Below are 22165 nucleotides of genomic sequence, written 5' to 3' on the forward strand. Positions count from 1 at the left end.
CAATTAAAGAAATGTGTAGGGAACTTCAAAGCTTTTAATAGATCTCTCACAAAGCTCCATTCTATAGAATCATAAGCTTTTTTGAGATCAAACTTCATTAGCATCCCTTTCACTTGATTTCTAGGCTTTCCAAATCTCTTCACCAAGTCTTGACACAGAAGAATATTACTTATAATATTCCTGCCAGTTATGAAAGCACCCTGATTTGGAGCCACCAATTCTGGAAGTACCATGCTAAGCCTTGAGCAAATTAGCTTAGTGATTGTTTTGTATAGCACTAAACAGCATGCTATAGGTCTAAAGTCACCTACTAAGGCAGGACATTGAACTTTACGAATTAATGTAATGGCAGTTACATTAATTTCCTTAAGTAGTTTACCACTTCTGAAAATTCTTGTGTAGCTGCTACAATATCCAATCCCACAATATTCCAACTCTTCTTAAAAAAACAACTGGAATAGCCATCAATACCTGGGGATTTGTCATCAGGTATGGAAAATAAGGTCTGCTTTATCTCATCTGCACTGAACTCTAGAGTAAGCCTGGCTTGTTGATTGTCATTGAGTGTGCAACCTTTCTCAATAATAACAGATTCCACATTCCTGACCCTCCCATCACTACCAAGCAGCTCCGGATAGAACCCAAGAAAAGCTTCAGTAACCTCTTTAGAGTTGTGAGCCCATGAACCATCACCTTTCTTGATTGTATTAATTCTATTCTGCGGTCTTCTAGCTTTTAAACTCTGGTGAAAAAGTTTGGTATTGTCATCACCCTCCTGAATCCACCTGACTTTAGCTTTCTGCCCTAAAAACATCCCATAGTTCTTATGTGCAATATTATACTCCTCTCTAGCCTTCATTTCAGCATCCCTTAGTGTAACATCTTTAGGGTGATTATGCATTGCTTGCTGTGCTTGAATCAGATGATGATACTTAAGGGAATATTGTTGAGATACATCCCCAAACTGGCTATTATTAAGCACTTTAAACTCTTTCTTCAAGAGCTTTAACTTGCTAATAACCTGAAACATCTTAGTGCCAGCCACATACTTTTGCCATCCCTGTGACACTATGCTAGGAAAATCCTCAGCTTGACACCATATATTAAAAAACCTAAATGGTTTTTTCTTCTCTTCATTGACAAAAGATTTAAGAAGAAGAGGGCAATGATCATATTCTCCCTCAGGATAAATCACAACCTCAGTATTGCACCATTCATGAATCCACTCCTCATTCCCTAGCACCCTATCTAACTTGCAAAAAACTCTATCATGCCCCTCTTGTTTATTATTCCAAGTGTAGTATTGTCCACTTGCTTTAACTTCAGTCATATGGCATCTCTCCATACACCTTCTCATATCCATTGTTTCTCTATCTCTGACAAGCTGACCTATTCTATCCTCAATGTGCATCAAAGCATTGAAATCTCCTAAAATGATCTAAGGAAGATCATTCTTTTGACTGTTAGCTATATCATTCCAAAGGTCCCACCTACCTGTCTTTTCATTCAGCCCATAAACAAAAGTGCACAGAATTTTTTTTCCTCCATTAACTACTTTAATCTCTGTGTGAATCATTTGACTAGTACATTTAATGATATTCACATTAAAAGCACTAGGATGCCACCCTAAGATTATTCTGCCATTTCTATGCCATTGGTTATTAGTTGTGATGCACCATCCAGGACAAATAGTAAGATAAAACTCTCCCAATGAATGAGGTTTTATCTTTGTTTCTAGGAGACTAAACAATCTTATATTGTGAGAAATTAAAAAATTTCTCACTTCCTTTTTCTTCTTCCTATTGTTTAGTCCCCTAACATTCCAACTTAGAATGCTATCCATTAATGGTAGGGGGCTCTCCCTCCCCCTCAGCATATTGGACCTTATCATCAATGGCATCTTCTCCACTTCCCCTCTCCAGTTCCTCTTCTGCTTCAACCAAAAACTGCAAATGAATTGTCTATGGTAACATAATCTACTTGCTTCTGGGGACTCTGTCTCTTTGTGTGAACCTTTTGAAATCCATCTACATCAACCTTCTCTGCAGGCTTTTTAGGCCTCCATGTTTTCTACACCTGATTTTTAAGCCCATGCTTACAATTTGCCTTAGTATGGCCTAATCCTTTACATCCTTCATAGAAAGTAGGTCTCCACTCATACTTAACATCTTGCTGCACAACTATTCCTTTTTCATTCTCAAAACAAATAGTCTCAAGTAAAATCTGCATCTGATTTTTAAGCCCATGCTTACAATTTGCCTTAGTATGGCCTAATCCTTTACATCCTTCACAAAAAGTATGCAAAGTCCATCATCTTGTTGCGGACACTAAATGTTCACCAAAGGATGCATCCAATGACATTCATGTTAGATGTGTAGTATGTGGCTAAAAGTGTTTCTATATAAGGACAAATAAATTAGTCATGTTACCTCGACTGATATCCAAATAGGAGCCTTTGATGCTCGAAAACCTGTTGCACTAATATGCTTCATCACACTACATCAATAAATTATTATAAGTTTAGATGTACTAACTGTTTATATATATATATATATATATATAGATGATGAATAATGTGTAATATTAATAAGTGCACACATATTGAGTTTCGATTAGGCTACCTATTTAACAATGATTTGATTAGTAAAGACTGTGGTGGTTGTCGACGCAAAGAATCAAAGTGGTAGACTTCGTTACGGGACAAACATATCGCAAGCAGTGTCCAATGAGCCGTACAACAAGAAAATATAGTTATTATTAATCGTAGAACAATTAATAGGTCAATTTAATTATCGAATAATAAAAGTAAAGCGAGTTTAACAAGCATATTTTTCAATTTAAGGAACAAGAATGATCTTATGATATCCAAAACGAGATGAGGCTTTGAAACTCATATCGAGATACTCTTTCACTTCAGCTTTATTTTGTAAGCAATTGTCATCTCGTATTATGTTTTGACATAACCAACCAAACATTGACTCATCACTAGATGTTGAAATCAATTCATTGTATAATAACCTGAGAAATCATATTGATTAAAAGAAAACTTACTTATTATGGAAGTTCAATTGAAAACTACTTAAGGCATATGTATATGTATATTTAATTTATATACTTATGTATTACCTCATGAATGTTTGTATCATGGAAACAGTCAACTCTACCCCACATAAGAATTCTTTAATATCAACCTTAGAAATGAATGTCGGTGAGTCCTCAAAGTAGTGGAATTATGGATGGATACCACAACACCTTAGCTGGTGGTCCTTCACTACCTCCAGCTCCTTCACGCTTGTACCTCGACAATCTATTACGTGGACACTCATGTAAATGCTCATACTCATTACGATAAAGCGCACAACCGTTAGGACAAACATCTATCCGCTCGTACTCTAAACTGAAAGGACACATCAGTTTCTTCGCATAATAGTATGACTTTGGCAGTTCATTTCCATCAGGGAGCATATCAGCTTAAAATTCCAACAACGACGTGAAACTAGAGTCTGTCCAACCAGCTTTCGACTTAATGTTTAACAGTGTCAGGACAAGCATCTATCCGCTCGTACTCTAAACCGAAAGGACATATGAGTTTCTTCACATAATAGTATGACTTTGGTTTACTTTGTACAACCTCGATACAACGGCTTTTCAGCAGCCTCAGACAAACTCTCAAAAATACAAGGTCGTTTACACGACTGATCTTCAACCTCGTATATCATCTCGTTTACCCGATCCCTATTATCATCTGCAAACTCATCATCCCAATTATCATCCCCTAACTCATCATCCTTCTTTTCTTCACATACATCGTTCATTACTCTAGAGCTTCCTATATACCTCCCCTGCTCACCATGCAAAACCCATACATGGTATTGAGGCCTAAACCCATGATGAAAGACATGCTCCCTAACCACATGTATACTACTAACCGTGCTAACATTTCTACAATCGACACAAGTACAATAAAAGTCGACTGCTCCAGAGGATGTTTGATATTTTAATGCAGTTGTACAGAATTGTGAGACCCCTTTCAGAAAGTCAATCGATTCACGACTATCATACATCCATGTACGACCCATCTCATTCAAGAAGACCTCTAATAATCAAACACAACCATTCAGTATAATGCATCAATCATTATTTAAGTACATACACTCACATATTCAAATCACACACGTATATAGTGACATGTTCAATTGTATGCATGCAGCCGAAGGTCCTTATCACTCCAACCTAACCCATCCTTGGACGTCTAATCTCACTAGTGAATATATGCCAAGTTTTCAATTCTAAGGAAAATCGGGTAGCATTTCCCTACAGTTCTCCAAGTACACAATGTAGATAATTGCTTATCTACATATGTAACCAGAGAACAATGTAGAGAAACGATAAGCTAAGAATTTCCTCAGAATTGAAAAGAAGACACACATTCACCACCTAAGTGAGATCAAACGTCCAAGAACAGTCCCAAACCAGGGACTATTCAAGACTTACTCCTAATGAGTAAGTCTTGAACGGGTATCTAGGCATATGATGACGATTCAAACAACTTGTAGATTTCATATCTAAATTACATTGCGTTTTTATACAATGTATCTCATATCAAGAAATATACATACACTACACAAACCCTCCGAAATTCCCATCAACTGGTACGAATTGGACATGAAAGGCAAAAATAGGCCTAAAATGACCCGAGAATCAGGTCACATAACAATGGAATGGCCATCAGCTGGTAGCGGCGGAGTTGGAACTGTTATAAATGTGGAGAGCACCAGATGGACATTCGATTGCCATGTGACCTGACTCTCCACATTTGTAACAGCCCCACCATCACAGCCACTACTACCCCCCCTCCACTGCACTCCCTCATTGTCATGTAGGCATAAAATGACCTTTTCATTTCCGAAATTCAACCAACAACAGATGGAAGCCTAAAAATCTACACAATAGTTACATTATACCTAAGCCCTTCCACACCCCATGCCCAGCATCCCCAACCCTCCCCCACCCCCTGCCAGCTCTCCCCGACCCATTGTCAGCCCTCCCCCACCCCCTGTCCAGCCTCCCCAACCCTCCCCCACCCCCTGTCCAGCCTCCCCAACCCTCCCCCACCCCCTTCCAAGCATCCCCAGGCTCCCCTAAACAATGTAGTCAGAGAAGGGATGCTCCATAAACAATGTAAAAGAGGAGAGAGTGTGAGAGAGGATTTACCAAAATGGAGTCAGAGAAGGGATGCTCCATAAACAATGTAGTAGTGGAGGAGAGAAGAGAAGAAAGAGCACAAGGTGGTGCAGCTGCGTGGTGGTGGAGCACTGGTGGTGGCGTCAATGCAGTGGAGGAGAGAATGAACCAATGCATGGTGGTGGAGCACTGGTGGTGGCGTCAATGCAGTTGGTGCGTCGTCGTGGCGGTGCGCGTTGGTGGTGCGTGAAATGCGTGGTATTGGCGGACTGCTGGTAGGTCAATGTGGTGGTAGAGGTAGGGTTCACGTAAGGATAAGTTCGCTCGTGAATTTTGTGTAAGGAAGGGAAATTGAAATAGGGGTACTGTATGTATGCGCGCAATTAGAATCAAAAAAAATTGAAAGTGAAGGGTTGCGATTAGCCCAAAAATCGCAGCCCTTCGTGAGGGCTGTAGTTTTTGGGCTAATCGCATCCCTTCACTAATAGGGCTGTGGTTAGCCTAAAAACCGCAGCCCTTCTTATAGTACGAAGGGATGCGTTTTCTTGTTAACCGCAGCCCTTCACTAAAACGGTTGTGGTTTTCTTTCACACTGCAGCCCTTCATACAAGAAAACGCATCCCTTCCAGCGCAACCCTTCCTTTTATTTCCCCTAGTGATTTATGTTTAGTTTTCTATGTATAATGTTTTGTTTTATATAATTTTGTATATATGTAGCTAATTTTTTGTAGTGTTTTTGTTCCTAGAATTAGGAACTAATCATGTGTCTACCTTTTTTTTCCCTTGCACTCTTAAGTTGTAGAATACCCTTTTTTGTGTCATGTTTGGACATATTTCCAGAATTTTGGTACAGTGAGAACAATGGATGAAATGGTACTAATATATATCTATGTATGATACTTTTGTACAATTTTGGATTGTTTCTATGTATATATAGATGAAATGGACTTGCTGGATTATGCATGGATAATGCATGAGAGGGATGATGTTATTTCCCTAAGAACACTACAAGAGGGGGGGTGAATTGTAGGTGTAGAAATAAACGTAACTTTTTGCGGAAATTAAAACTTAAACGAATAAACAAGCTAAAGGAACACAAGGGATTTTTACGAGGAAAAACTTCTTGGGCCCAACAAGAAGAAACAACCTCGACCACTAGGGATTTTAAACTCAACACTTTCACTAATTAGGCCAAACAACTTGTTACAACCTAATTCTAACTCGAGCCACACCTTGAGTTCCTAAACTCAAGTTCCTGAGCCACTGTTCCCTTAACAGCAGTTCCTCTCAACTTCACTCGAAGTTTTCTCACACATACAAGCTTCACTCAAAGCCTCTCTCTTACAGAACTTCACTCAAAGTTCCCTTACCCCAAAAACCAAAATACAATTGATCGAAATAAGCTTAGTGGAATTAGAGTAAGAAGGCAAAGAACAAATGGCTATTATGAGAGAATGAAGGCACTGACACTTAATAGGTTAAACTCACTTAATTACTTAGTCAGGCACAATTTGGAACTTATCTAGACTTCTATATTTATAGTGTTAATCATAAGAACGTGGGATTAAATTAGAGTACATGTTTAAGTCCATTAACCCATGATGTTCCTTCCCCTAAGGAACACGTTTACATCATGTCCCATGATCCCATGAACTAAAATGAACGTGGATATATTCAGCCATTACTCCTAAGTAATAGGAGTTCCTTGAGCTTATCCGAAAATCAGTTTTATAAAACACTTTTTATCTTTAAAACTGAATTTTTAATCTTTAAGAAAATAATATCTTTTAAAAAAAATCTTTCTAAAACCGGATATTTATTTTCTTATTTTCCGAAAAAAAAATCTTTTCCTAAAACAGATTTTCTTTTTAAAACTGATTTTATCATTTGAAATTAGATATAACTAATTTCCTATAATTAGGCATGACTTACTCATATCTTTTAACCGTTATAATTTCAACGCCTAAGTCTAGTTCCTTTTTTAACTAAGTTCCTTTAACATATCGTTTAGTGCCACTTAGTTTGTTCCTTACAAAGGAACAAACTCTCATTCTCAAATAACTGCCACTGTTCCTTACCATTCTTTCTTTGTTCCTTTACATTGGAACTAGAAAATAAAACGCCTAGCTTCTATTTTCTTGATCCAATGCTTGCTCCAGTATCAACATAGAAACTTCTTTACTTAGCCTTTGAAATCCTCTCTTGACTTCTTCTTGACTTCGTATTCTCCCAGTTCCTTCATTGATACCTTAAACACCATACACTTAAATAATCATTAGTTCACTACTTATTTGTTCCTTTGTTTCTTTGTCATTATCAAAACTAGGGTTCAACAATTTCCCCCTTTTTGATGATGACAACAAAGGTACAAACTAAGGAAAATAACAAATAATATAAGTGAATGATAAAAACATAAAGAAGAAAATGAAAAATAAAACACAATTATGTAAGTAACTGAATTTTGATTTTTCATTTACCTTAACCTATTTTTGATTTTTCATTTACCTTATCCATTTTTTAATTTTTTTCAATTTTCATTTTTTCAAGTTTATGTACAGTTTGTTCCTTAAATCTTTTCCCCCCTTTGTCATCCTCAAAAAGAATAGACTCTGCATGATTGATGAATTGATTTAACACCTTAAGACCAATATACAAGCACCATTGTGGTTAAGTTAGAAAATCAAAGAGTAAACTTGCTCAAACATCAATCACATAATACTAGCCATTCCAAGGAAGAAATTATGCAAATCATTTAGAAAACATAGACATATAGCAAAAGTCATTGATTATATAGCACTTGTTCCATAACAAAACAAAGAAAGAAAAGAAAAAGGATAAACAAAAGTTGTGTTCCTTGATAAAGAAACAGGAACAACAAAACAAAAAAACTAAGAAAGGGAAGGGGAATGGTGTTCCTCTACAACTTCTTCTTCAACCACATCCTCAATTTTTCATCACCACCCCATGTTGAGTCCAACCTGTTCCTTCACTCCTCCAAGGCACGGCCATAGAGTCCATCTTCTTTTGTTGCGCAACCACGTATCACTCAAAGCTTCTTCATTTTGGCATCCAAAGTCCAATGAAGATGATTATAAAATTTATCATATGTTGAGTCAGGAAGACAATTCATTAACCCAGTTAGCATCATCCAGTATCCTGTTCCTTACCCTTGGAACTGAGGCAGATGGGGATTTGTGAAGGAACTGGAGGTTTGATGGAAGGTCATCTGTTCCAGGAATGGAAACAGAAGGTGAAGGGTGATAAATGGGAGGAAGAATGGTGGTGTGGGTGGAAGAGTTGTGGAGGTGGAAGCAAAAGGATTTGGCCTTTTATTTCATCCTTCAACTGCTCAAAACTGGAAGGAACAGAGAAGGATGAAGGTGAAATGGAGGGATTTTGTAAAGGAACAGAGAGTTTGGAGATGGTGGTGGAGTAGGTTCCTTGAGAGTGAGGGTCCTGTTCCTCATTATCCGAAAGGACTAAGGAGAGTCCTGTTGGAAGGAACAGGAACTGAGCAATTTTCTACGAGTGCTCTTCTCACTCTCAGAGGAACAGAGGTTTAGGCTTATGGCAATGTGTTTGCGCCTCTTAGGTTTCGGTTCCCGGTTAGGAACAGGTCATCCAAGATACATCATTTCTTCTTCTAAGTCATTTAGGCAGTTTTCTTTTCCTGAGGAACTGGAAGCCATTCTTCCTTGAATGAGACACCTTCTTGGACGACAAGCCAAGTCCATTTAGGTCTTCTCATTCAAGATGTTCCCTTGTTTGACTCCTATTGTGGTCCAACCCGTAAGTCTTACTTCAAAGTGATGAAGTAAAGAAGTTATCAAGGCATCGTACCCAATTACACAATTGTTCTCAATACAGTGAGTTAAATGTTGAATGAAGAGGGAAGGGAAATTGATTTGTATGTGGTGGTCCAAGCAAAACATGTAACACATATCCAAGAGACCCACTTCATTCCTCTTTTCAGTTCGAGGAATGAGTGCTCTCCAAACCAATTAAATAGTACTTTGTGAAGGGGAGAGAGTAGGTTATGGTTAAGTTTGTTTTGGCCAGCTGTTCCTCCAAAATATTCTAAGATTTTGTCTTGAGGAAAATTCGGAAAGGAGACAGTTCCTTTCCGTTTAAAATACAAATCAGTTCCTTTGCAAGGAACTTCCCATACTTTGCTAAAGTGGCTTGATTAAACCTTATTTTCTTTCCTCTAACCTCAGTTGTGCAAGTTCCATTAGTATTAACAAATTTGCACAAATCATCCATAGCTAGAGGAACAAGAGCATTATTAAAGGCGAATTCAAACAAGAATTCCATGCCTTGTTCCTTTAGAATGGAGGTTAATTCTGAAATTCAATTTATTGCCCATTCTAAATCGACGCAAAAACCCAAACATACCTAGATTCACTTCGTTCGACCCTTTCTTGGAAGAGAAGAAACAGTTCCTTTGGAAGGAACAGGTGATTTCTTCTTCTTCCCCCTGAGATTGTTCCGGGGTTTCTTCTTCATCGTCTTCCCCAATATAATTTCTTCTACGCATACTCCTTCTAGGAGATTCTAATTGTGTTCCTCTATGGGGTTTTCTTGAATTATGTCGGTTTCAAGGGTTTTGTTGGAGATGAAGATTTCCATTTTTGAAGTGTCGGTTGTTTTTGATGTGGAAAAGGAGAGTTTCTTGAAGTTTTTGCCATGATTTGTGAAGGTTTGGAGGTTTTTATGGAGTATCAAAGGGTGTGATGAGGTTTCGGCTATGGTGAAGATGAAGAGTTGAGAGGAACACGGTTTCTTAGATGAATTAAGAAGGAAGTTTTGCATGTAATAGTAATTATGACACGCGGGAAAGAAATAAAGCAAAAAAAATAAAAAATAAAAAAAGAAGAAAACGAAAAGATAATAAGAACCAAGATTTAATTAAACTGGTTCCCTTATTTTTGGGATTTTTGGATTTTTCGGATTTTTATGATTTTAATTTTTGAAAGAAAATAAATGCTAAGGAACTTGTGCTATAGGAACAACTAATGCTACATATCAATGTCCTTCATTCATGCATGTTTCTTACCTTAGGAACAGTAAGGGGAGTATTATGTGACATTTGTGAGTTGTTTAATTTCTTTGAATTCATGTTTATGTTTTGCAACATTCCAATTTGCAATGGTCTTAGGCAATTAAACACAATTATTTTTAGCACACAAAGTCACTCAAATTGATTCAAACATGGGGGAATTGACATAGGAACAATCACTTAATTTTTATTAACCTAACTCAAGCCTTAATTTTTCATATCTATCTCTTTGCAAAGGCTTAGTTAGATATCAGCAATCTGATAATCAGTTTGACAAAACTCAAGTTTAATCAAACCTTTTTCAACATTTTCTCTTAAAAAGTGATGTCTATATGTATATGCTTTACTCTAGAATGATGCACTGGATCTTTAGATATACTTATAGCACTTGTATTGTCACAATAAATAGGAACACATTCAAAGTTTATTCCATAGTCACTAAGTTGTTGTTTTATCCAAAGCATTTGAGAGCAACATGCAGCAGCTGCTACATATTCTGCTTCAGCAGTGGATAAAGCAACTGTGTTTTGTTTCTTGGTACTCCAAGAAACTAAACTATGACCAAGGAATTGTGCCATACCTGAGGTGCTTTTCCTATTTACAAGATCTCCAGCATAATCTGCATCTGCATATCCTTTTAGTTCGAATGTATCACTTCTTGGATAGTAGAGTCCAAGATTATCTGTTCCTTTAAGATATCTAAGAATTCCTCTTTTAAAATTGTTTTCTAAAAGGAACTTTGATAATCTCTCATACCATGATCTAGGTGCTTGTTTTAACCCATAAAGAGCTTTATCAAGCTTGTAGACATGATTTGGGAGATTATTATTTTCAAAACCAGGGGGTTGTTCAACATATACATCTTCGTTTAGATAGCCATTAAAAATGCGCACTTAACATCCATTTGATATAATTTAAATCCCATGTAAGCAGCAAATGCAATTAAAATTCTAATGGCTTCTAATCTAGCTACAGGAGCAAAGGTTTCTTCATAATCTATTCCTTCTTGTTGATTATAACCTTTTACTACAAGTCTAGCTTTGTTTCTTACAATGGTTCCATATTCATCTAGTTTGTTTCTAAACACCCATTTTAAGCCAATTACCTTTTGTTGTTTAGATGAGGGAACTAGATGCCATACCTTGTTTCTTTCAAACTCATTTAATTCAGCTTGCATTGCAGTAATCCAATCAGAGTCAGTTAAGGCTTCTTCATGATTTCTTGGTTCCATCATTGATAGGAACGCATGAAATGCACAAAAGTTCCTTAACTGAGATCTAGTTTGCGTACCTTTGGATATGTCGCTGATTATGAGTTCCATAGGATGTGATTTTTGTAATCTCCAAGGTTTTGGTTGAAACTCTCTTATAGGAACATGTTGTTCCTCATGAGTTCCTTGAGTAGATGAGGAACTCTGCTCAGTTGTTCCTCTGTTAGCCTCAGTGGACTCAGTTCCTTCATTTTGAGGAACAGGAGTATCTTCTCCTCCTTGAGGAACAGGAACATCATTGATGTCATTATTTTCAAATTCCTCGTTCTTTTCCTCTTTCACTTCTCCTTCTTCTTGTGAATCTGCGTTCCTTGTACTTGGTTGTGCTAATCCTATATCATAGTCATCAACCTGTATACTTGGATTATATTTGTCAGATTCATCAAAGATTACATGAATGCTTTCTTCAACACACATAGTTCTTTTGTTATATACTCTATAAGCTTTACTATGTGAGGAGTATCCTAAAAATGTTGCTTCATCACTCCTTGCATCAAATTTTCCAAGATTATCTTTTCCATTATTATGCACATAACATTTGCACCCAAATGTTCTAAAATATGTGATATTTGGTTTCTTTCCAAAATAAAGTTCATAAGGAGTTTTATTAATGATAGGTCTCATCATGGCACAATTTATTATGTGACAAGCAGTATTAACAGCTTCAGCCCAAAAGTTCCTTGGAAGTTCACTAGCAATCAACATGGTTCTAGACATTTCCTCCAAAGTTCTATTTTTCCTTTCTACAACACCATTTTGTTGTGGTGTTCTAGGGGCAGAAAAATTATGATCTAGGCCATTATCTCTGCTTAAGTCATCAAATTTATAATTTTCGAATTCCTTGCCATGATCTGATCTAATGTGCATTATTTTATGTCCACTTAAGTTTTGAACTCTTTTAGCAAAGACAAGGAACTCATCATAAGTTTCATCTTTAGTAGTGAGAAAAATAACCAAAGTGTACCTAGAGTAGTTGATGTATTTATTATTCAAGAATCAAATACTTGTGCGAAAGCTAAGTAAACAAATCAAGATTAACTAAACTCAATCAATAAACACCAAAGATTTCGAGCAAGAACTCAAAGATTCAAGCAAGAACTCAATCAAGAACTCGACTTAAAGTAACCAAGTAACTAGGATAGTACTTAGATTATTCAATGATAAAGACTAAGTCACCACAATGAATAATACTAAGGGTTTTGAATGCATAAAGGCTAAGCCACCAACACTCAAGAGGGTTTGTAAACAATCAATGTTTAACACAAAAACACTCGAAAACTCTTTATTAATCTGTAAGGAATTCGAACTACATAGCTCTATATTTATACTACTTGATAAAAACATAAACCTAATGGGATTAGGACAAGTCCCTAAGTCCTAGACTCCTTAGACTCTTTGAATCATGTAAAATCCATCGTTTTAAGAACGTAGGCAAAACCATGATTCCTAATTCAACTCTAACTAGGAAAGCAATTAAAGATATGAATCCTAATAGAATTAGGATCCTCATAGACATGTTCATTTCACACGCCTATTCCATGCTACCTTGGTTGGTTAGCAAGCATGCTACCACCTTAGTAGTCATTCCCATGAAGAGTCCTCCATGTACATCAATTGAGCCAAGATTTAAAGAGATACTTTTATATGCAAGTGCTAGAAAACTTGCATCCATTACTCTTGTATCATCCTCCTCTTCTTTGGAAACAATTGTCCTCAATTGAGCCATATCATCATCATGGACATAAGCTGCCAAATCTCCCACATTCTCAGTGGCACTTACATTGTAATTTCCAGGCAACTCCAACTTGAATGCATTATCATTCACTTTGCTTATGATCTTGAAAGGACCATCTGAGCGTGGCATTAACTTGTTCTTTCTAAGCCCTGGAAATCTTTCTTTCCTTAAGTGTAACCAAACCAAATCACCAACCTTAAAAGAATGTTGCACTCGATTTTATTAGCTAGTTGTTGATACTTGGTGTTCACTTTCTCAATCCTTGCTTTAACATGTGCATGAAGTTTAAGCATTGCTTTCGCCTTTTCCTTTGCATCTACATGGTAAACTTCATCACTAGGGAAAGGAATAAGATCAATAGGTACCTTAGGGTTAGCTCCATAAACAATCTCAAATGGAGAACAATTTGTAGCATAAGTAGGTGACCTATTGTAAGCAAATTCAGCATGTGCAAGCTTCATGTCCCAATCCTTGGTACTCTTACTTACCAACCCTCTAAGTAAGGCGCCCAAAGTCCTATTAGTCACTTCAGTTTGTCCATCAGTTTGAGGATGATGGGAAGTACTAAAGCATAACTTTGTATCAAGGAGCTTCCATAGTGTCTTCCAAAAGAATATATTATTTAGTATCCCTATCACTTACAATAGTTGTAGGAACACTATGGAGTCTAATTACCTCTTTGCAATATAAATCTGCTACTTTGGAAGCATCATCAGTTTTGTGACAAGGAATGAAGTGTGCCATCCTAGAGAACCTATCAATGACCACCATGATAGAATCTTTGCCTCTTTGTGTCCTAGGCAAACCTACAATGAAATCCATAGCCACATCTTCCCAAGGACCATTAGGAATAGGTAAAGGAGTATACAAACCTTGGTGAAAAGTGCTTTTGGCTTTTTGACATGTAGCACACCTTGAAATGACTCCTTGCACATCCCCTTGCATCTTTGGCCAATAAAAATGTTCTTGTAGAATAGCCAAAGTCTTGTTCATGCCAAAATGTCCTGCTAAACCTCCTCCATGAGCTTCCCTTACTAAAAGCTCTCGAATAGAACAAGATGGAATGCATAACCTTTCTCCCTTGAAAATCTAACCATCATGAAGCACATATGCACCATAGGAACCCTTAGAACATGCCTCCATAATCTCCTTGAAGTGCGCATCCTCCTTGTAATATTCCTTCACTAATTCAAAACCAAGAAGTCTTGAACTCAACACTCCAAGTAAAGAATGCCTCTTAGACAAAGCATCTGCCACCACATTAGCCTTGCCTTCTTTATATCTTGAAGAGAAGTTGAAAGATTGCAAAAACTCCACCCATTTAGCATGCCTAGGGTTTAGCTTTTGTTGTCCATGTATATACTTCAAAGCTTCATGATCTGAGTGAAGCACAAAATGACTTGGACTCCAATGGTAAAGTGCTCTCACTATTGCATAAAACTCCTTATCATATGTAGAATAGTTGAGTTTAGCACCACTCAACTTCTCACTAAAATATGTAATAGGGCGCTTCTTTTGAATCAACACTGCTCCAATTCCAACTCCACTAGCATCACATTCAACCTCAAATGGTTGTGAAAAATCCGGAAGTGCAAGAATAGGAGTATTACATAACAAATCCTTAATAGTATCAAAGGCTTGTTGAGCTGCCTTTGTCCACATGAACTTACTTTGTTTAATACATTCGGTCACAGGGGCCACAATGCTACTAAAATTGCGCACAAACCTTCTATAAAAAGAAGCTAAACCATGAAAGGAACGTACCTCTGAAATAGTGGAAGGAATAGGCCAACTTTTGATAGCTTCTACCTTAGATGGATCCACAGAAACACCATCTTTGGAGACAATGTACCCCAAGAATGTAACACTAGGAACTAGAAAGTAGCACTTCTCTAGCTTCCCATAGAGCTTTTGTTGGCGCAACACCTCAAAAACTTCCTTTAAATGAGCTAAGTGTTCCACCACATTCTTGCTATAAACAAGTATATCATCAAGATAAACCACAAACACTTACCTAAGAATGGTTTTAACACCTCATTCATCAATCTCATGAAGGTGCTAGGTGCATTTTTAATCCAAATGGCATCACAAGCCATTCATATAGTCCCATCTTAGTCTTGAATGTGTTTTCCATTCATCTCCTTCTCTCATTCTAATTTGATGATAACCACTCCTCAAATCAATCTTAGAAAATATAGTAGAGCCATGCAATTCATCAAGTAAGTCATCCAACTAGGAATAGGAAAACGATACTTAATGGTTATGTTATTAACTGCCCTACTATCAATGCACATGCGCCAAGTACCATCTTTCTTAGGCACCAACAAGGCTGGTACTGCACATGGGCTCATACTTTCACGCACATATCCTCTAGCCATCAACTCTTCAATTTGCCTTTGCAATTCTTGTGTCTCTTGAGGATTGCACCTATAAGCAGCTTTGTTTGGCAATGAAGAACCTGGAACTAGATCAATTTGATGCTCAATGCCACGGATGGGGGGTAAACCTGGAGGTAAGTCTATCTTGAGGTAAGACATCACTATACTCATCAAGCACACGTTCAAGGTGTTTAGGAACCTTGTAAGTTTGTGGTTCCCCTTCTACTTCCTTAGCCATTAAGATGTACCCTTCATGTTCTTCCTCCAATTCCTTTTCAATCTCCTTAGCACTTACTAATAATGTACCTTTCTTTGGAATAGGGGAAGGTAAAGGTTTTAAAGCTGTTCTCTTACCTCCAATTGTAGCAATGCATACATTGTGTTCGGCCATCATACTTCACATGTCTATCAAATTGCCATGGTCGTCCAAAAGGATGTGACAAGCATCCATGTTGCATACATCACATAGAACCTCATCTTTAAACTTACCAATTTCGAACACAATTAAGGCTTGCTTAGTCACCTTGATGCCATTATCATCACTAAGCCAATTAAGCTTGTAAGGGTGTGGATGGTTTGAAGTAGGCCACTTCAGTTTATCTATAAGAGTAGTAGACACAACATTAGCACAACTACCATTATCAATGATTAAATCACATACCCTTTGTTTCACTAAGCAACGAGTGAAAAAGATCTTGTCCCTTTGAGTGTGCTCCAAAGGGGCTGGTTGAGTGTGGAGCATGCGCCTCACTATAAGCTGTTGGCCTTCATACACTGGCTCTTCCTCTGAATCAGCTTCATAAGTGCCTTCTTCCTCATGCTCTTTGTCGCCTATAACCTCCTCTTCTTCAAAGTTGCCCTTAGCATACTCATCCTCTATCTCTTGGATGTCCCTTAAAGTCATCACCCTATTATTTGGACAATCTTTCAAGATGTGTCCATAACCTTTACACTTGAAGCATATGCGCCTCTCATCTGTTGCTAGGGGTGTAGAAGCCTTACCTTTATCCCCTTTAAACTTATCAAACTTAGAAGTAGATGCACTACCTTCTTCCTTCTTGGCGCCACCATAAGGTTTATCTCCTTGCTTCACAAAAGGTTTAAAGGTTGGAGCTTTCTTAGCCTTGACATACTTTTCAGCCCTCAAAGCCACTTGTACCACCTCTTCAAAACTCCAATAGGGTTGTAGATCCACCTTCTTTGCTATCCTCTTATCTAATCCAGCAATGAAACGAGCAATCTTATGCTCAGCTTTCTCATCTACATCACATAACATGTTGATTTTCTCGAATTCTGCCACATATTCCTCCTCACTTAGAGATTTTTGTTGCAAGACTTGGAGCTTTCTAAACATATCTTGAGTAAAATCGGAGGGAAGAAATCTTTTCTTCATCCTAGTCTTTAGTTTCTCCCACGAGTGTAAGCTAGGTTTGCCATCCTTGCGCCTCTTGTTTCTTAAGTTTTCATACCATAGGCCAGCATACCCTGTGAGTTTTAAGATAGCCACCTTAAATCTCTTGTTGTCATCATAGTCTTTATAATCAAAGACTCTCTCTAATCTTTGTAGCCATTCAAGGAACTTCTCTGGCTTCATAGCACCATCAAAATCTGGGAGATCAAGCCTTAAACTTCTATCATCATCCCTTGGTGGTTGTCTATGGCGTGGATGATGAACCTCTTCATCAGAACTAGCTTCATGGTTGCTAGTATGCATACTCCTAACAGGACTAGGAGAAGTGTTGCGCCTCCCATGCATCCCTTGTTGCATCATGCGCATTAGCTCGTCCATACGTGTGGTTAGGTCTTCTAGTTGCCTATCCCTTCGTATGTTTTGTGCTTGTTCCAAGCTAAGTCCTCTAGGGACTCTCCCTTCTTCACCCTCTCTTCCTCCTTGATTATTGTCCATGGTTGCCAAACAGAACTTGGCGTGGACACCCCTTGTGTTCGTCTCCAAGAAACCGCCTCAACTCACCTTAATATGATATGTAGATGTATGTTCTTGGTTGTTTTAATGGATCTTGGATGTTTTTCTTTCACCAATCACTAATAATATTGTAGTACTTTGATGAAACTTTATGAAAAATCAAGAATCTTGAAAAAAAGATTGGATCTTTAAGACTTTCTTGAAGATCTATTACTCCCCCTTAAAGGAAAAAAAATCCGGACCCCTTCAATGGATGTCACCTATGCTCTTGATACCATATGATCTATTTATTCTTCAAGAATCAAATACTTGTGCGGAAGCTAAGTAAACAAATCAAGATTAACTAAACTCAATCAATAAACACCAAAGATTTCGAGCAAGAACTCAAAGATTCAAGCAAGAACTCAATCAAGAACTTGACTTAAAGTAACCAAGTAACTAGGATAGTACTTAGATTATTCAATGATAAAGACTAAGTCACCACAATGAATAATACTAAGGGTTTTGAATGCATAAAGGCTAAGCCACCAACACTCAAGAGAGTTTGTAAACAATCAATGTTTAACACAAAAACACTCGAAAACTCTTTATTAATCTGTAAGGAATTCGAACTACATAGCTCTATATTTATACTACTTGATAAAAACATACACCTAATAGGCTTAGGACAAGTCCCTAAGTCCTAGACTCCTTAGACTCTTTGAATCATGTAAAATCCATCGTTTTAAGAACGTAGGCAAAACCATGATTCCTAATTCAACTCTAACTAGGAAAGCAATTAAAGATATGAATCCTAATAGAATTAGGGTCCGATAGACATGTTCATTTCACATGCCTATTCCATGATACCTTGGTTGGTTAGCAAGCATGCTACCACCTTAGTAGTCATTCCCATGAAGAGTCCTCCATGTACATTAATTGAGCCAAGATTTAAAGAGATACTTTTATATGCAAGTGCTAGAAAACTTGCATCCATTACTCCTGTATCAGTAGTCATCAACAATTACAAGTACATACCTCTTTCCACTTCTGCTTTGAATTCTCATGGGTCCACATAAGTCCATATGAATTAATTCTAATGGTTTAGTGGTACTTACAATCGTTTTAGATTTGAAAGAGGATCTTACTTGCTTACCTCGTGCACATGCATCACAAACTTGATCAATATGAAATTTTATGGATGGTAATCCTAAAACAAGATCTTTTGATCTAAGTTTCTCAAGTAATGAAAAGCTAGCATGTCCTAGACGCTTGTGCCAAGAAGTGAATCATCTTCAATAACACTAAGACAAGTTAAATTGATTTGAGGAACAAGGTCTAGATCCACAATGTATGTGTTCCCTTTCCTTGTTCCTTCCAAGATAACCTTCTTAGTTTTAATGTTGATGATCAAGCATTTTTCTTTATCAAATTTTACAGTATTTCCTTTGTCACAGAATTGAGAAATGCTTAATAGATTATGTTTTAGACCTTCAACTAAAAATACATTTTCAATGGAGTGTAATGGTGACTTACCGACCTTACCCATAGCAACTATGTTACCTTTCTTATTATCACCAAATGTTACACTTCCACCTTCATAGGTTGTGAGTGAGAGAAACTTCGTTTTGTCTCCTGTCATGTGCTTGGAACAACCACTATCGAGATACCATGTGTTGTTCCCCCTCACTCCGGTGTTAGTTGTAGGAACCCCATCTTTCGTGGGTTCCTGTTCTTGACTAGGATTTGTTTTGACAGCCCATTTTTTCTTACTTATTGTCACATTTTTCCCAATCATTTCAGATTTTATTGACATTGATTTATGTAATGACCTACCTTGCCACAATACATACAAAACTTATCACTAGGTAGATCAACATATTTCTTTGTCTTGTTCCTTTTCTTGTAGTTTTCAAAACCAAGACCTTCCTTCCTCTTGGTCTGTGGTTTCTCAATCCACTTAGGAACTTTCATGATTTTGCCTCTGTTCCTTGCGACAACCAGTTCCTTTTTAAGATTACAGATCTGTTCCTTTAAAATAATTTTCTCTTTATTCATTTTTTCAATCTCAGATCTGTATCCTTTCAAAGGGGTTGATCTTATATCAAAGGAACTCAGAACAGGGACAAATTCCTTCAAGTGTGAAATCTCTAAATTAATTAGATAATTTTCTTTTTCAAACTTTCATAACATTCTTTGATTTTTAAGTTTTTATCAAATAATCAAAGAATCTTGTTTCGACATCTGTTCTCATTTTCTTAAGCCATTCTATGTGTTCCTTGCAAGACTTTAAGGCTTGTTCCGTTTGTTTATTTTTCACTACGTTCATCTCTACATTCAAGAATTGCATCATAAAGAAGATCATATATTTCAGCCTAGTTTTACCATCTAAGTCTGACTCAAGACCATGTTGACTTACCTCAACTTTTTCTTCATCTTCTTTTTCGTCAGTGTTTGCCATGAGGCAAAGGTTTGCTGTTTCTTCAGTTGGTTGTTCCTCTTCTTCTTCCGTCTCTGAATCTCCCCAAGCAGCTATCATAGCTTTGCGACATTTGCCTTAGAGAAAGGTGCTTTTGATTCTTTGTTCCTTTCAGCAAAGCGTTCCTTGTTCCTTTCTTTGGTTTTGTCATTTTCCCAAAGAGGACATTCCTTGATGAAGTGATCTGTACTACCACATTTATGACAAGCAGCTTTGTTAGAAAATTTCTTAGTTTTACCTTTGAAGTTTCCATTCTTCATGTTCCTGTACATCTTTCGAAATTTTCGAACCATGAGGGCTGCTTCTTCTTCTTCTGAGTCCGAATCATCTTCATCATCTGCTTTGAGAGCAATTGATTTTGATTTGGAGCTTTCACCATATTCAGTATCAAGGTGAAGCTCATGAGTCATAAGTGACCCTGCCAGCTGTTCTAAGTTGAACTTAGTGAAGTCTTTTGTTTCTTGAAGAGCAGTGACTTTAGCCATCCATCTGTCCTTAGGAAGACTCCTAAGAACCTTTCGAACCTGTTCCTCAGATGAAATAAACTTTCCAAGAGAAGCCAACTCATTAATAATGTTAGTAAAACGAGTAAACATGTCTCGGATGCTTTCTTTGGATTTCATGCAGAACAGTTCATATTGATTCATAAGTAAATCAATTTTCGATCTTTTAACTTCATTAGTTCCTTCGTGGGTTACTTCTAGTAAATCCCATATTTGCTTTGCGGATTTGCATCCCATGATCCTATTATGTTCATGGGGTCCAAGTCCACAATGCAAAATTTAATAGCCATGGCATTTACTTCCATTTTTTCAAAATCAGATTTGTCATAATCAGAGAGGGGTTTAAGAGTTACCTCATTTTTGTCATTTGTAGTTGTGACTTCGAAATCACCAACTTCAATGACTCTCCATACCTGATAGTTTTCAGCTTTGATGAATATCTCCATGCGGTTCTTCCAATAGTTGTAGTACTTCCCATTGAACATAGGAGGCCTTTGAGTGGAATAACCTTCTTCAAGTTTCTCGGTGGTATTCATTGTTCCTTGGATCTTTTCTCAATAGGGTTTCCTATCTTACGTGAGTTCTAGCTCTGATACCAATTGTTATTTCCCTAGGAACACTACAAGAGGGGGGGTGAATTGTAGGTGTAGAAATAAACGTAACTTTTTGCGGAAATTAAAACTTAAACGAATAAACAAGCTAAAGGAACACAAGGGATTTTTACGAGGAAAAACTTCTTGGGCCAACAAGAAGAAACAACCTCGACCACTAGGGATTTTAAACTCAACACTTTCACTAATTAGGCCAAACAACTTTGTTACAACCTAATTCTAACTCGAGCCACACCTTGAGTTCCTAAACTCAAGTTCCTGAGCCACTGTTCCCTTAACAGCAGTTCCTCTCAACTTCACTCGAAGTTTTCTCACACATACAAGCTTCACTCAAAGCCTTCTCTCTACAGAACTTCACTCAAAGTTCCCTTACCCCAAAAACCAAAATACAATTGATCGAAATAAGCTTAGTGGAATTAGAGTAAGAAGGCAAAGAACAAATGGCTATTATGAGAGAATGAAGGCACTGACACTTAATTAGTTAAACTCACTTAATTACTTAGTCAGACACAATTTGGAACTTATCTAGACTTCTATATTTATAGTGTTAATCATGAAACGTGGGATTAAACTTAGAGTACATGTTTAGTCCATTAACCCATGATGTTCCTTCCCCTAAGGAACACGTTTTCACATCATGTCCCATGATCCCATGAACTAAAATGAACGTGGATATATTCAGCCATTACTCCTAAGTAATAGGAGTTCCTTGAGCTTTATCCGAAAATCAGTTTTTATAAAACACTTTTTATCTTTAAAACTGAATTTTTAATCTTTAAGAAAATAATATCTTTTAAAAATCTTTCTAAAAACCGGATATTTATTTTCTTATTTTCCGAAAAATAAAATCTTTTTCCAAACAGATTTTCTTTTTAAAACTGATTTTATCATTTGAAATTAGATATAACTAATTTCCTTAATATTAGGCATGACTTACTCAATATCTTTTTAACCGTTTTAATGTTGCACGCCTAAGTCTAGTTCCATTTATTAACTAAGTTCCTTTAACATATTCGTCTAGTGCCACTTAGTTTGTTCCTTAC

Source organism: Beta vulgaris, chromosome 2 (assembly GCF_026745355.1).
Source record: "Beta vulgaris subsp. vulgaris cultivar EL10 chromosome 2, EL10.2, whole genome shotgun sequence".
In the NCBI taxonomy this organism is placed as follows: domain Eukaryota; kingdom Viridiplantae; phylum Streptophyta; class Magnoliopsida; order Caryophyllales; family Amaranthaceae; genus Beta; species Beta vulgaris.